The sequence below is a fragment of the Pseudophryne corroboree genome, unplaced genomic scaffold (assembly GCF_028390025.1).
Source record: "Pseudophryne corroboree isolate aPseCor3 unplaced genomic scaffold, aPseCor3.hap2 scaffold_539, whole genome shotgun sequence".
Taxonomy (NCBI): domain Eukaryota; kingdom Metazoa; phylum Chordata; class Amphibia; order Anura; family Myobatrachidae; genus Pseudophryne; species Pseudophryne corroboree.
In genome coordinates this window covers 205,434-219,496 of record NW_026970140.1, presented here as the reverse complement: position 1 = coordinate 219,496, position 14,063 = coordinate 205,434, and the positions used below count along the sequence as shown (strand labels likewise).

General features: G+C 47.8%; 10 non-coding genes across 10 annotated transcripts; 2 read left to right on the top strand and 8 right to left on the bottom strand.

Moving 5' to 3' along the window:
* Nucleotides 1–829: 829 nt before the first annotated feature.
* LOC135032053 (U5 spliceosomal RNA) lies at nucleotides 830–945 on the bottom strand. The gene has a single exon (XR_010227610.1). It is a non-coding gene; the product is annotated as a U5 spliceosomal RNA (small nuclear RNA).
* Nucleotides 946–1,231: 286 nt separating this feature from the next.
* On the bottom strand, nucleotides 1,232–1,348 carry LOC135032086 (U5 spliceosomal RNA). The gene has a single exon (XR_010227642.1). It is a non-coding gene; the product is annotated as a U5 spliceosomal RNA (small nuclear RNA).
* Nucleotides 1,349–1,618: 270 nt separating this feature from the next.
* On the bottom strand, nucleotides 1,619–1,734 carry LOC135032062 (U5 spliceosomal RNA). The gene has a single exon (XR_010227619.1). It is a non-coding gene; the product is annotated as a U5 spliceosomal RNA (small nuclear RNA).
* Nucleotides 1,735–1,878: 144 nt separating this feature from the next.
* On the top strand, nucleotides 1,879–2,042 carry LOC135032049 (U1 spliceosomal RNA). The gene has a single exon (XR_010227606.1). It is a non-coding gene; the product is annotated as a U1 spliceosomal RNA (small nuclear RNA).
* A 3,839-nt stretch (nucleotides 2,043–5,881) lies between these two features.
* On the bottom strand, nucleotides 5,882–5,994 carry LOC135032088 (U5 spliceosomal RNA). Its single transcript, XR_010227644.1, has one exon. It is a non-coding gene; the product is annotated as a U5 spliceosomal RNA (small nuclear RNA).
* A 275-nt stretch (nucleotides 5,995–6,269) lies between these two features.
* LOC135032069 (U5 spliceosomal RNA) lies at nucleotides 6,270–6,385 on the bottom strand. The gene has a single exon (XR_010227626.1). It is a non-coding gene; the product is annotated as a U5 spliceosomal RNA (small nuclear RNA).
* A 275-nt stretch (nucleotides 6,386–6,660) lies between these two features.
* Nucleotides 6,661–6,776, bottom strand: LOC135032056 (U5 spliceosomal RNA). The gene has a single exon (XR_010227613.1). It is a non-coding gene; the product is annotated as a U5 spliceosomal RNA (small nuclear RNA).
* Nucleotides 6,777–9,217: 2,441 nt separating this feature from the next.
* LOC135032084 (U5 spliceosomal RNA) lies at nucleotides 9,218–9,333 on the bottom strand. Its single transcript, XR_010227640.1, has one exon. It is a non-coding gene; the product is annotated as a U5 spliceosomal RNA (small nuclear RNA).
* Nucleotides 9,334–9,603: 270 nt separating this feature from the next.
* LOC135032052 (U5 spliceosomal RNA) lies at nucleotides 9,604–9,719 on the bottom strand. Its single transcript, XR_010227609.1, has one exon. It is a non-coding gene; the product is annotated as a U5 spliceosomal RNA (small nuclear RNA).
* A 144-nt stretch (nucleotides 9,720–9,863) lies between these two features.
* LOC135032037 (U1 spliceosomal RNA) lies at nucleotides 9,864–10,027 on the top strand. Its single transcript, XR_010227600.1, has one exon. It is a non-coding gene; the product is annotated as a U1 spliceosomal RNA (small nuclear RNA).
* Nucleotides 10,028–14,063: the final 4,036 nt, after the last annotated feature.

The following is a 14,063-nucleotide window of genomic DNA, read 5'->3' as shown; positions in this document are numbered from 1 at the left end:
ATTTGTTACACTGTAAAGGATTTATGGTGTCCTGTTAGGACATGCAGCTGCTAGGCTGACTCAAAGATTTATCCATTTGTAACAATTATGTAACAGTTATATACATGTTACTGGTATTACATAGAAATAGTATGACACAGGCCAGCAGTCCCATGTGTCTAGATTCCACAATAGGAGATTTTCTTTGTCTTATAAACTGCTGGAACACACAGCTGCTAGACTGACTTCAAATATATATATTACTTTGTAACAGTCTTATAGTAAAGAGACTGTTACACACTGTCATTTAGTTATCTCAAGGTTAGCAGATTCTGTGTGAGGATAGTGTTCTATTAGAACATGCAGCTGCTAGGCTGACTCATAGAAAATGTATCCATTTGTAACAAATGACACATACAGCATTAAATTAATATCTATAGCAGCCCATGTGACATCTCTACTCTTATCATAATTGTCTGGTTATTGCCAATCTGGACAGCAGGAGTGATATATATTCACTAGTCCCAATATCCCATCATATAAATATACCCACACTGATATACTTTCTTATCAAGAGTTATTAGTAGCTATCTGTATGCACTTTAGACATTGTAATTGCTAAGTGACATCATATCTAGTGTATTCCTTTCTTATAGCTCAGCTTCTATTCCCTATTAGTGGAGACTAACAGCTAACATCATAATCATATATTTTTGTTTTATAACATTTCACATGAGTCAAATACACGAGGACACGCCGTGCCCTACACGCGTGTTTCACTGCATCTATGGCAACTTACATTAAAGCTAACAAGAAAGCACACTCGTTCTGTCTTTAAACAGATAAAAGAAACCCCAATAATATGGGGCATGCAAAAATTTAGATAAAACTCAGTTTTGCTCCTCTCCACGGAAATCTTTAGTAAAAGGCGAAAGATTTGTTCGTTCTGAAGAGAAACCAGAGCATGACCAAGATTCCACCTGTCGCCTGAGTGCCATGCCAGCAGTCCTCATTCAGCTCAAAGTGAGCACCCAATATGAAAGAAAGAAAGCAGATTTCTCACCAGGCTTCCCCTTGCTATAAGCATGGTTTGTACTCTTTTCCATGTGCTCCCAGATCTTTCAAGCAATTAGTATGGTCAAGAAAGTTCTGCTTGAAAAGAAACAGACATTTACTGTCATTGTTATACAAATAAACTTACATTAAAGCCAACAAGAAAGCTCACTCGTTCCGTCTTTAAACTGATAAAAGAAACCCCAATAATATGGGGCATGCAAAAATTGAGATAAAACTCAGTTTTGCTCCTCTCCACGGATAATCTTTAATAAAAGGCGAAAGATTTGTTCATTCTGAAGAGAAACCAGAGCATGACCAAGATTCCACCTGTCGCCTGAGTGCCATGCCAGCAGTCCTCATTCAGATCAAAGTGAGCGCCCAATTTGAAAGAAAGCAGATTTCTCACCTGGCTTCTCCTTGCTATAAGCATGGTTTGTACTGTATTCCATGTGCTCCCAGATCTTTCAAGCAAGTAGCATGGTCAAGAAAGTTCTGTTTGAAAAGAAACAAACATTTACTGTAATTTCTATGCAAATGAGCTTTCATTAAAGCACACTCATTCTATCTTTAAACCGATAAAAGAAACCCCAAAAAGATGGGGCATGCAAAAATTGAGGTAAAACTCAGTTTTGCTCCTCTCCACGGAAATCTTTAGTAAAAGGCGAAAGATTTGTTCGTTCTGAAGAGAAACCAGATCATGACCAAGATTTTCATCTGAAAATATGTGTTCTCCCTGCAGTTGTTGTCCCCAGATGAGAGTTCCCTTGTGCTGCCTCAGTTGAATCTCCTTTACTTGACAGAGATGTGCCTGAGCAGCGGCCCTCCCCAGCCCTATCCCAAATCATACTTATTTTGCATAGGAGATACCATGGTCATGAAGATTGTTCTCCCAGGGTGAGGTTCATTCATTGCATTCTGGGTATGCTGACCCCTGTGATTTCCCCAAATGTGGGAAACTCGACTGCATTATTTGTGGTAGTGGGGGACTGTGTTTGTGCTTTCCTCTGGTCAGCTCTGGTAAAAGTCAGATTTCTTTGTCTCAGATCTTCCTCTAGCCTTGTTCTTCTTTCGAGAGTTCCCTTGTGCTGCCTCAGTTGGATCTCCTTCACTTGACAGGGGGTGCCCGAGCAGCAATCCTCCACAGCTCTAGCCCAACTCCTACTTACCTGCCAGGTGAGATACTATGATCTTCACTGTTAGGGCAATCAGGATGTGGAATTCCCTGCCAGGGAAGGTGGTAATGGCGGACTCTGTAATTGGATTTAAAAAAGGAATGGATACATTTCTGAATGAAAAAGCTATCCAAGGTTATAATACTTAAAATATCAACATGGTTAATCCGGGGGTAACATGAGTTATAGTAGCTAACTAGTCATAAAACATTATTCAGCAAGTATGTAGAATCATCACAACTTAAAACAGGTTGAACACGATGGGCAATTTGCCTCTATTCAACCTCAAAAACTATGTTACTATATGTTACTATATTACTATGTTACTGTAGTATACAGAAAACCAAAATGCAATGAACAGTGATAGTGAGCACTGATGAGGATACTAGAACTGACACTGAGCAGCAAGATGCAGCACTGGACTATTAGTAATGTACTGTAGTATGCTGAGCACCACAATGCAGCACAAGACAATGAGCAGTGATCTGAGCACTGATGAGGATACTACTGAGAACTGACACTGAGCAGGAGAGACACACTACTAGTATTACTGAGCAGCAATAAGTAACCACTGATACTGAGCACTGCTATTGAGATTTCCACTGAGAGAACATAGCCACGTCCATTCCGCTCTCTCTTCAATGCACGAGTAAAAATGGCGGCAACGCGCAGCTCTTTATATGGAATCCGAATCTCGCGAGAATCCGACAGCGGGATGATGACATTTTCCCTTGTTCAGGTTTTCCGAGTCAGGCGGGAACAACCGAGCCTGCCTCGGACCAGTGTAAACCACGTGGAGTTCGTGGGGAATTCGGTTCTCGGAGAACCGAACCCGCTCCTCTCTACCTTATACCCATCAATTTTTTTATTTTCAATCTAAGCCCCTGCAGTTTTCTGTAAGCATCTGCTTCGCTATGATGATCAACAAGTCACAAGGGCAAACACTCAGGGCTTGAGGCGTAGATCTTAGGACCAGCTGCTACAAGCATGGCAGAGGTGTCACTATTACTGGTGACACCCAGAGAGGTGGCGAGGGAGATTGTAATGCAGTGCGCGCAGATAAGCAGCGCAATGGTAAAAAGGAGGCATGGTTTCATAGGTAGGGACGTGGCCTGGTGGCCTGAATCTACATTTTGTTGCTCCGGGTGTCCCGGGGGTTGGGGACTGCACCCGGGGACTAGTGTGTGAGCGGTGCTGGCTCCTGCACAGTGAAAAGGCATGGCCACCCAGCATGACGCCTCCCTTCTTGACCATGCTGTAATTGCAGTCGCACTGCAGTTCAGCGTGATCATAAAAAATGGTGTAGCCTCCTGCTGGTGCAGACTGTATGTGCGCGCAGGAAGCCGCCACCATTTTTGTGATCACAGCGGCTGAATGTGATGTCATACAGCCGCTGTGACCACGCCCCCTGTGTCTCCTCCATTGCAGACCCCATTTTGAAGCCTTGCACCCGCACCGCTCCATCCCTCACTTGGAAATGGAGTGTTGCTGACCCACCTATTCCCCCCCCCCCGCCCCGATTGACAGGCAGAGGCGATCGCATTCTCTGCGGGGTGCCGCAGAAAATGCAGGCACATGCGTATGCTCTTAGCAATTTTTGCAGTTGGATCGCTTATTGTGATTGCAATCCAACCTGAATCAGGCCCTATTACCTATCACAATGCGCTGCGGGCAGTACAAAATTGGGTTAATATAGGAGAAAAACCCCCAGACCTGTGCTCCTTAACTGTACCTGGTGGCTAGTGGAGCGGCTGCCCAGTAATCAGTGTCCACGCCAGTGCGCACACAGTCCACCCCCTACGGCCACGCTCCCCTTCAACAGCGGCCTCGTGATCCGGAAGGGTGGTGTGTGTGTGACTGACCTTAGGATGAAACCGGAGCCTCCGCTGCAGTGACCCAGCAACCAGGGCACGGGAGTATACAGCGTCGCTGGGAGTGATGAAGCTGCAGTAAAGATGTCTATTAGACCTAGCCTGCTGCAGCCCTTGTAGATTCTCATAAAACAAGTTCTTCTTTTCTTGTCAAAATTTATAGCTAAGAATAGGCTGCCTGAGGCAGGCCCCTGTTAAGTGGCCTGCTACTGAAGGCACCAACTACAAACTGAGCTCCCTGTTCATGGAAGCGGGGTTATAGAGGAGAATGCACTGAGCATCTTGGGAACAGTCAAAAGCTTTGAGCCGGTTGGTGCCTCAGATCAAGATCCTACTCTACACCCCAATGTGAATCCTTGTGGAGTCCAGTGTACCCCACAGAAGAAATTAATGTGTCACACCCATTGGCAGCAACCTTAGAATAGCTGCTGACGGGCACAATTGAGAATGGAAGGGGGGGGGGGACATTTGAATCCAGCACATAAATGCAATTCAAATATGTAATTTGTACCTTCCTATTTTAAAATATAATGGATGAACCTCACCCTGTGAGAACAATCTTCATGATCAAGAAATCTCATATGCAAAATAAGTATGAGTTGGGATAGGGCTGGGGAGGGTGTCTGCTCTGGCAGCCCCTCCCCCGTCAAGTTAAGGAGATTCAACTGAGGAAGCACAAGGGAACTCTCGTCTGGGGACAACAACTGCAGGGAGACCACATCTTTTCAGATGAACATGGGAGGGCGGAAGGCTGCCTAATACTGAAGCACCATCAAATATCAAACCATATGCAACATCTAGTACAAGCATTCCTGGGGGAAGGTCTGCAGCAGACGGATTTGCATACAGTGATGTTATCCAAGCAGTGGGCCAAAGTTGGCTGGAACCCTCATCTGCATATGAAAAGAGAAAAGGGGCGTGCAGGGCATGGCGGCCTTTTGCAGTGCTTGGATGACCCCTAGTTCTCATTAAACACCCCCACCCTCCTTTGGTGTGGGGCTCATGTTGGCCATGCCCCATCCCCTGAAGCATTCAAGCTGATTTCTTGCAGCAGCTGGGCACTGTAACAGCTCCAGAGCTGTTCTGTAAGGCAAGTAAAAGGGTGTGGGCCCTGCAGCACCACCTGTAGTTCGCATTGTGCGTTGGAAGGCACAAAGTAAGCAGACGGGAGGAGAAGTCAGGATAGTGCGCAAGGGCATCCTTTTCTCTTAGTCCGTAGAGGATGCTGGGGTCACATTAAGAACCATGGGGTATAGACGGGATCCGCAAGAGACATGGGCACTTTAAGACTATCAAAGGGTGTGAACTGGCTCCTCCCTCTATGCCCCTCCTCCAGACTCCAGTTATAGGAACTGTGCCCAGGGAGACGGACATTTCGAGGAAAGGATTTATTGTTAAACTAAGGTGAGCATCTTACCAGCTCACACCTTAAGCATGCCGCAGAACGTGGCATTCAACAGAACACAAGCCAACGGCATGAACAATTGCAGCGTGGCCTAAGTAAAAGGGGGTGTGACTTCGCGGGAGGACCCGCGATCGCGAGTCACGCCCCCGTTTTCGGCACTGAGGGGGCATGCCCAGCGCTCTGTGAGCCGCTGGCATGCCACCTCTCCCTCTGACTTCAGTGAATAGACGCTGTGCGCATGCGCACAGCGTCTATTCACCGCTGCTCTGCTAAGCAGGGCAGCGACAGACAGAGCCTCCCAACTGTCCTCCCCACCGCGGGACACTGCGGCCCGCAGGTGGGACAGCGGGACAGTCCCCAAAAAACGGGACTGTCCCGTGAAAATCGGGACAGTTGGGAGGTATGATATGGGGCATGCAAAAATTGAGATAAAACTCAGTTTTGCTCCTCTCCACGGAAATCTTTAATAAAAGGCGAAATATTTGTTAGTTCTGAAGAGAAACCAGAGCATGACCAAGATTCCACCTGTCGCCTGAGTGCCATGCCAGCAGTTCTCATTCAGCTGAAAGTGAGCACCCAATTTGAATGAAAGAAAGCAGATTTCTCACCAGGCTTACCCTTGCTATAAACATGGTTTGTACTCTTTTCCATGTGCTCCCAGATCTTTCAAGCAATTAGTGTGGTCAAGAAAGTTCTGTTTGAAAAGAAACAAACATTTACTGTAATTTCTATGCAAATGAGCTTACATTAAAGCACACTCGTTCTATCTTTAAACAGATAAAATAAAACCCCAATAAGATGGGGCAAGGAAAAAATGAGATAAAACTCAGTTTTGCTCCTCTCCACGGAAATCTTTAGTAAAAGGCGAAAGATTTGTTCGTTCTGAAGAGAAACCAGAGCATGACCAAGATTCCACCTGTCGCCTTAGTGCCATGCCAGCAGTTCTTATTCAGCTCAAAGTGAGCACCCAATTTGAAAGAAAGAAAGCAGATTTCTCACCAGGCTTCCCCTAGCTATAAACATGGTTTGTATTTTTTTCCATGTGTTCCCAGATCTTTCAAGCAATTAGTATAGTCAAGAAAGTTCTGTTTGAAAAGAAACAAACATTTACTGTCATTTCTATGCAAATGAGCTTACATTAAAGCACACTCGTTCTATCTTTAAACCGATAAAATAAAACCCCAATAAGATGGGGCATGCAAAATTTGAGATAAAACTCAGTTTTGCTCCTCTCCACGGAAATCTTTAGTAAAAGGCGAAAGATTTGTTCGTTCTGAAGAGAAACCAGAGCATGACCAAGATTCCACCTGTCGCCTGAGTGCCATGCCAGCCAGGGCCGGCTCCAGGCCTACTAGCACCCTGAGCGAGAAAATGTAAAAGTGCCCCCCCCCCCATGCGCGCGCCAAAGGCGCGCGCGCCCTTGGGAAAGTGGGCGTGGCCTCTTGAAAAAGTGGGCGTGGTCTCGTCCCCCAGCAGTGCCAGCTACACATGACATGCCCTCCAGCAGTGCCAGCTACACGTGCTAGTGTTCACTTTTTAGGGCAGGTTGCTGATCACAGGGAGGGCACATTTTTAAGTTAGGTGGGCAAAATGATGTACATACTGTAATGCTTGTTGTTCCCATTTCCACACGCTAAAGCATGGACAGTGCGCGCCGAAGGCGAGCAGCAAAAATTTAGGGGAGTTACTTCGTGGGGAAGGTGCGTAGCCACATTATAGTGGCAATTCACATTACACCACACAGTAGTGCAGCTAATACACATTGCACCAGGTAGAACCTCCTATAAGAGCACGTTAGACACATTGCACCAGGTAGAGCACTGAGACACACTGCCCAGCCACAGACGCCTAGCGGGAACACTACATGATATGCCCCCCAGCAGTGCCAGCTACACATGACATGCCCCCCAGCAGTGCCAGCTACACGTGACATGCCCCCCAGCAGTGCCAGCTACATAAATGGCCACACAGTTCCAGATGGATAAATGCCCCCACAGCGCAGATATGCCCCCACAGTGCCACATACATTAATGCCCTCACAGTGCAAGATATGCCCCCACAGTGCAAGAAATGTCCCCACAGTGCAAGAAATGCCCCCACAGTGCAAGAAATGCCCCCACGGTGCCAGATACATAAATGCCCCCACGGTGCCAGATACATAAATGCCCCCACGGTGCCAGATACATAAATGCCCCCACGGTGCCTGATACATAAATGCCCCCACGGTGCCAGATACATAAATGCCCCCACGGTGCCAGATACATAAATGCCCCCACGGTGCCAGATACATAAATGTCCCCACGGTGCCTGATACATAAATGCCCCCACGGTGCATGATACATAAATGCCCCCACGGTGCATGATACATAAATGCCCCCACGGTGCCTGATACATAAATGCCCCCACGGTGCCTGATACATAAATGCCCCCACAGAGCCAGATAAATGCCCCCACAGTGCCAGATATGTCCCCACAGTGCCAGATATGCCCCCACAGTGCCAGATATGCCCCCACGGTGCCAGAAATGCCCCCACAGTGCCAGATAAATGCCCCCAGTGCCAGATAAATGCCCCCACAGTGCCAGATAAATGCCCCCACAGAGCCAGATAAATGCCCCCACAGTGCCAGAAATGCCCCCACAGTGCCAGAAATGCCCCCACAGTGCCAGATATGCCCCCACAGTGCCAGATATGCCCCCACAGTGCCTGATATGTCCCCACAGTGCCAGAAATGCCCCCACAGTGCCAGATAAATGCCCCCACAGAGCCAGATAAATGCCCCCACAGAGCCAGATAAATGCCCCCACAGAGCCAGATAAATGCCCCCACAGTGCCAGAAATGCCCCCACAGTGCCAGAAATGCCCACACAGTGCCAGAAATGCCCCCACAGTGCCAGAAATGTCCCCACAGTGCCTGATATGCCCCCACAGGGCCAGATATGTCCCCACAGTGCCAAATATGCCCCCACAGAGCCAGATATGCAATGCCCCCACAGTGCCAGAAATGCCCCCACAGTGCCAGAAATGCCCCCCACAGAGCCAGAAATGCCCCCACAGTGCCAGAAATGCCCCCACATAACCAAAAATGCCCCCTGTGTGCCAGAAATGCCCCCACAGTGCGGATCCCCCCCCCCCCCAAAAAAAAAAAATACCTGCGGCGCTGGGGAGGAGTACTGCTGTCCGCCTGTGTGGGAGCGCTGGCGGGCGGGCGGGAGGCCGGGCGAGTGAGCCTGAGCCTGGGTCCGGGCTGGCGGGCGGGTGGGCGGCCACTTGTGCAGGCGGGCTATGCGCGGCGCCGGCGTCTGACGTTAGATACCGGCGCCGCGCAGCGCGCATACACAGCGCGACCGCCAAATGCTGCAGCAGCACACACACAGGGCCGGCTCCAGCATCGAATATGGCAGCGCCAGCGCGTGGCGCCCATTAAGGGTGGCGCCCTGCGCGGCCGCTCTATTCGAACATGCCTAGAGCTGGCCCTGATGCCAGCAGTCCTCATTCAGCTCAAAGTGAGCACCCAATTTGAAAGAAAGAAAGCAGATTTCTCACCAGGCTTCCCCTTGCTATAAGCATGGTTTGTACTCTTTTCCATGTGCTCCCAGATCTTTCAAGCAATTAGTATGGTCAAGAAAGTTCTGCTTGAAAAGAAACAGACATTTACTGTCATTGTTATACAAATAAACTTACATTAAAGCTAACAAGAAAGCACACTCGTTCTGTCTTTAAACTGATAAAAGAAACCCCAATAATATGGGGCATGCAAAAATTGAGATAAAACTCAGTTTTGCTCCTCTCCACGGAAATCTTTAATAAAAGGCGAAATATTTGTTAGTTCTGAAGAGAAACCAGAGCATGACCAAGATTCCACCTGTCGCCTGAGTGCCATGCCAGCAGTCCTCATTCAGATCAAAGTGAGCGCCCAATTTGAAAGAAAGCAGATTTCTCACCTGGCTTCTCCTTGCCATAAGCATGGTTTGTACTGTATTCCATGTGCTCCCAGATCTTTCAAGCAAGTAGCATGGTCAAGAAAGTTCTGTTTGAAAAGAAACAAACATTTACTGTAATTTCTATGCAAATGAGCTTTCATTAAAGCACACTCATTCTATCTTTAAACCGATAAAAGAAACCCCAAAAAGATGGGGCATGCAAAAATTGAGGTAAAACTCAGTTTTGCTCCTCTCCACGGAAATCTTTAGTAAAAGGCGAAAGATTTGTTCGTTCTGAAGAGAAACCAGAGCATGACCAAGATTTTCATCTGAAAATATGTGTTCTCCCTGCAGTTGTTGTCCCCAGATGAGAGTTCCCTTGTGCTGCCTCAGTTGAATCTCCTTTACTTGACAGAGATGTGCCTGAGCAGCGGCCCTCCCCAGCCCTATCCCAAATCATACTTATTTTGCATAGGAGATACCATGGTCATGAAGATTGTTCTCCCAGGGTGAGGTTCATTCATTGCATTCTGGGTATGCTGACCCCTGTGATTTCCCCAAATGTGGGAAACTCGACTGCATTATTTGTGGTAGTGGGGGACTGTGTTTGTGCTTTCCTCTGGTCAGCTCTGGTAAAAGTCAGATTTCTTTGTCTCAGATCTTCCTCTAGCCTTGTTCTTCTTTCGAGAGTTCCCTTGTGCTGCCTCAGTTGGATCTCCTTCACTTGACAGGGGGTGCCCGAGCAGCAATCCTCCACAGCTCTAGCCCAACTCCTACTTACCTGCCAGGTGAGATACTATGATCTTCACTGTTAGGGCAATCAGGATGTGGAATTCCCTGCCAGGGAAGGTGGTAATGGTGGACTCTGTAATTGGATTTAAAAAAGGAATGGATACATTTCTGAATGAAAAAGCTATCCAAGGTTATAATACTTAAAATATCAACATGGTTAATCCGGGGGTAACATGAGTTATAGTAGCTAACTAGTCATAAAACATTATTCAGCAAGTATGTAGAATCATCACAACTTAAAACAGGTTGAACACGATGGGCAATTTGCCTCTATTCAACCTCAAAAACTATGTTACTATATGTTACTATATTACTATGTTACTGTAGTATACAGAAAACCAAAATGCAATGAACAGTGATAGTGAGCACTGATGAGGATACTAGAACTGACACTGAGCAGCAAGATGCAGCACTGGACTATTAGTAATGTACTGTAGTATGCTGAGCACCACAATGCAGCACAAGACAATGAGCAGTGATACTGAGCACTGATGAGGATACTACTGAGAACTGACACTGAGCAGGAGATACACACTACTAGTATTACTGAGCAGCAATAAGTAACCACTGATACTGAGCACTGATATTGATATTTCCACTGAGAGAACATAGCCACGTCCATTCCGCTCTATCTTCAATGCACGAGTAAAAATGGCGGCAACGCGCAGCTCTTTATATGGAATCCGAATCTCGCGAGAATCCGACAGCGGGATGATGACATTTTCCCTTTTTCAGGTTTTCCGAGTCAGGCGGGAACAACCGAGCCTGCCTCGGACCAGTGTAAACAACGTGGAGTTCGTGGGGAATTCGGTTCTCGGAGAACCGAACCCGCTCCTCTCTACCTTATACCTATCAATTTTTTTATTTTCAATCTAAGCCCCTGCAGTTTTCTGTAAGCATCTGCTTCGCTATGATGATCAACAAGTCACAAGGGCAAACACTCAGGGCTTGAGGCGTAGATCTTAGGACCAGCTGCTACAAGCATGGCAGAGGTGTCACTATCACTGGTGACACCCAGAGAGGTGGCGAGGGAGATTGTAATGCAGTGCGCGCAGATAAGCAGCGCAATGGTAAAAAGGAGGCATGGTTTCATAGGTAGGGGCGTGGCCTGGTGGCCTGAATCTACATTTTGTTGCTCCGGGTGTCCCGGGGGTTGGGGGCTGCACCCGGGGACTAGTGTGTGAGCGGTGCTGGCTCCTGCACAGTGAAAGGGCATGGCCACCCAGCATGACGCCTCCCTTCTTGACCATGCTGTAATTGCAGTCGCACTGCAGTTCAGCGTGATCATAAAAAATGATGTAGCCTCCTGCTGGTGCAGACTGTATGTGCGCGCAGGAAGCCGCCACCATTTTTGTGATCACAGCGGCTGAATGTGATGTCATACAGCCGCTGTGACCACGCCCCCTGTGTCTCCTCCGTTGCAGACCCCATTTTGAAGCCTTGCCCCCGCACCGCTCCATCCCTGACTTGGAAATGGAGTGTTGCTGACCCACCTATCCCCCCCCCCCCCCGCCCCGATTGACAGGCAGAGGCGATCGCATTCTCTGCGGGGTGCCACAGAAAATGCAGGCACATGCGTATGCTCTTAGCAATTTTTGCAGTTGGATCGCTTATTGTGATTGCAATCCAACCTGAATCAGGCCCTATTACCTATCACAATGCGCTGCGGGCAGTACAAAATTGGGTTAATATAGGAGAAAAACCCCCAGACCTGTGCTCCTTAACTGTACCTGGTGGCTAGTGGAGCGGCTGCCCAGTAATCAGTGTCCACGCCAGTGCGCACACGGTCCACCCCCTACGGCCACGCTCCCCTTCATCAGCGGCCTCGTGATCCGGAAGGGTGGTGTGTGTGTGACTGACCTTAGGATGAAACCGGAGCCTCCGCTGCAGTGACCCAGCAACCAGGGCATGGGAGTATACAGCGCCGCTGGGAGTGATGAAGCTGCAGTAAAGATGTCTATTAGACCTAGCCTGCTGCAGCCCTTGTAGATTCTCATAAAACAAGTTCTTCTTTTCTTGTCAAAATTTATAGCTAAGAATAGGCTGCCTGAGGCAGGCCCCTGTTAAGTGGCCTGCTACTGAAGGCACCAACTACAAACTGAGCTCCCTGTTCATGGAAGCGGGGTTATAGAGGAGAATGCACTGAGCATCTTGGGAACAGTCAAAAGCTTTGAGCCGGTTGGTGCCTCAGATCAAGATCCTACTCTACACCCCAATGTGAATCCTTGTGGAGTCCAGTGTACCCCACAGAAGAAATTAATGTGTCACACCCATTGGCAGCAACCTTAGAATAGCTGCTGACGGGCACAATTGAGAATGGAAGGGGGGGGGGGGGACATTTGAATCCAGCACATAAATGCAATTCAAATATGTAATTTGTACCTTCCTATTTTAAAATATAATGGATGAACCTCACCCTGTGAGAACAATCTTCATGATCAAGAGATCTCATATGCAAAATAAGTATGAGTTGGGATAGGGCTGGGGAGGGTGGCTGCTCGGGCAGCCCCTCCCCCGTCAAGTTAAGGAGATTCAACTGAGGAAGCACAAGGGAACTCTCGTCTGGGGACAACAACTGCAGGGAGACCACATCTTTTCAGATGAACATGGGAGGGCGGAAGGCTGCCTAATACTGAAGCACCATCAAATATCAAACCATATGCAACATCAAGTACAAGCATTCCTGGGGGAAGGTCTGCAGCAGACGGATTTGCATACAGTGATGTTATCCAAGCAGTGGGCCAAAGTTGGCTGGAACCCTCATCTGCATATGAAAAGAGAAAAGGGGCGTGCAGGGCATGGCGGCCTTTTGCAGTGCTTGGATGACCCCTAGTTCTCATTAAACACCCACACCCTCCTTTGGTGTGGGGCTCATGTTGGCCATGCCCCATCCCCTGAAGCATTCAAGCTGATTTCTTGCAGCAGCTGGGCACTGTAACAGCTCCAGAGCTGTTCTGTAAGGCAAGTAAAAGGGTGTGGGCCCTGCAGCACCACCTGTAGTTCGCATTGTGCGTTGGAAGGCACAAAGTAAGCAGACGGGAGGAGAAGTCAGGATAGTGCGCAAGGGCATCCTTTTCTCTTAGTCCGTAGAGGATGCTGGGGTCACATTAAGAACCATGGGGTATAGACGGGATCCGCAAGAGACATGGGCACTTTAAGACTATCAAAGGGTGTGAACTGGCTCCTCCCTCTATGCCCCTCCTCCAGACTCCAGTTATAGGAACTGTGCCCAGGGAGACGGACATTTCGAGGAAAGGATTTATTGTTAAACTAAGGTGAGCATCTTACCAGCTCACACCTTAAGCATGCCGCAGAACGTGGCATTCAACAGAACACAAGCCAACGGCATGAACAATTGCAGCAAAAAGCTGACCAGAACCATAACACAACATGTGTATAACCACAAGTAATAACTGCAGACACAGTGTGGACTGGGACGGGTGCCCAGCATCCTCTACAGACTAAGAGAAAAGGATTTACCGGTAGGTATTAAAATCCTATTTTCTCATACGACCTAGAGGATGCTGGGGTCACATTAAGAACCATGGGGTTATACCAAAGCTCTTGAACGGGTGGAAGAGTGCGTACGACTCTGCAGCACCGAATGACCCAACTTGAGGTTATCATCGGCAAGGATGCAGTGGCGTTAATGTTTCCTGGTGTCAACCTGTATTATTTCAGTAGATATTGAAATGAGGATGCATCTTGCTGCCTTTCCAATGAAGCAAGTTTAATTTAGTAATAGGTGAAAAACCATCCCTACAAAGATGTTAATCAGATACTTGGCTTTGTGGACACTTTTCAGAGAACAAATTTGTTAGTATAAAAATAAAGCCAGAAAATGAAGAGCTGTTTAATCACTCAAT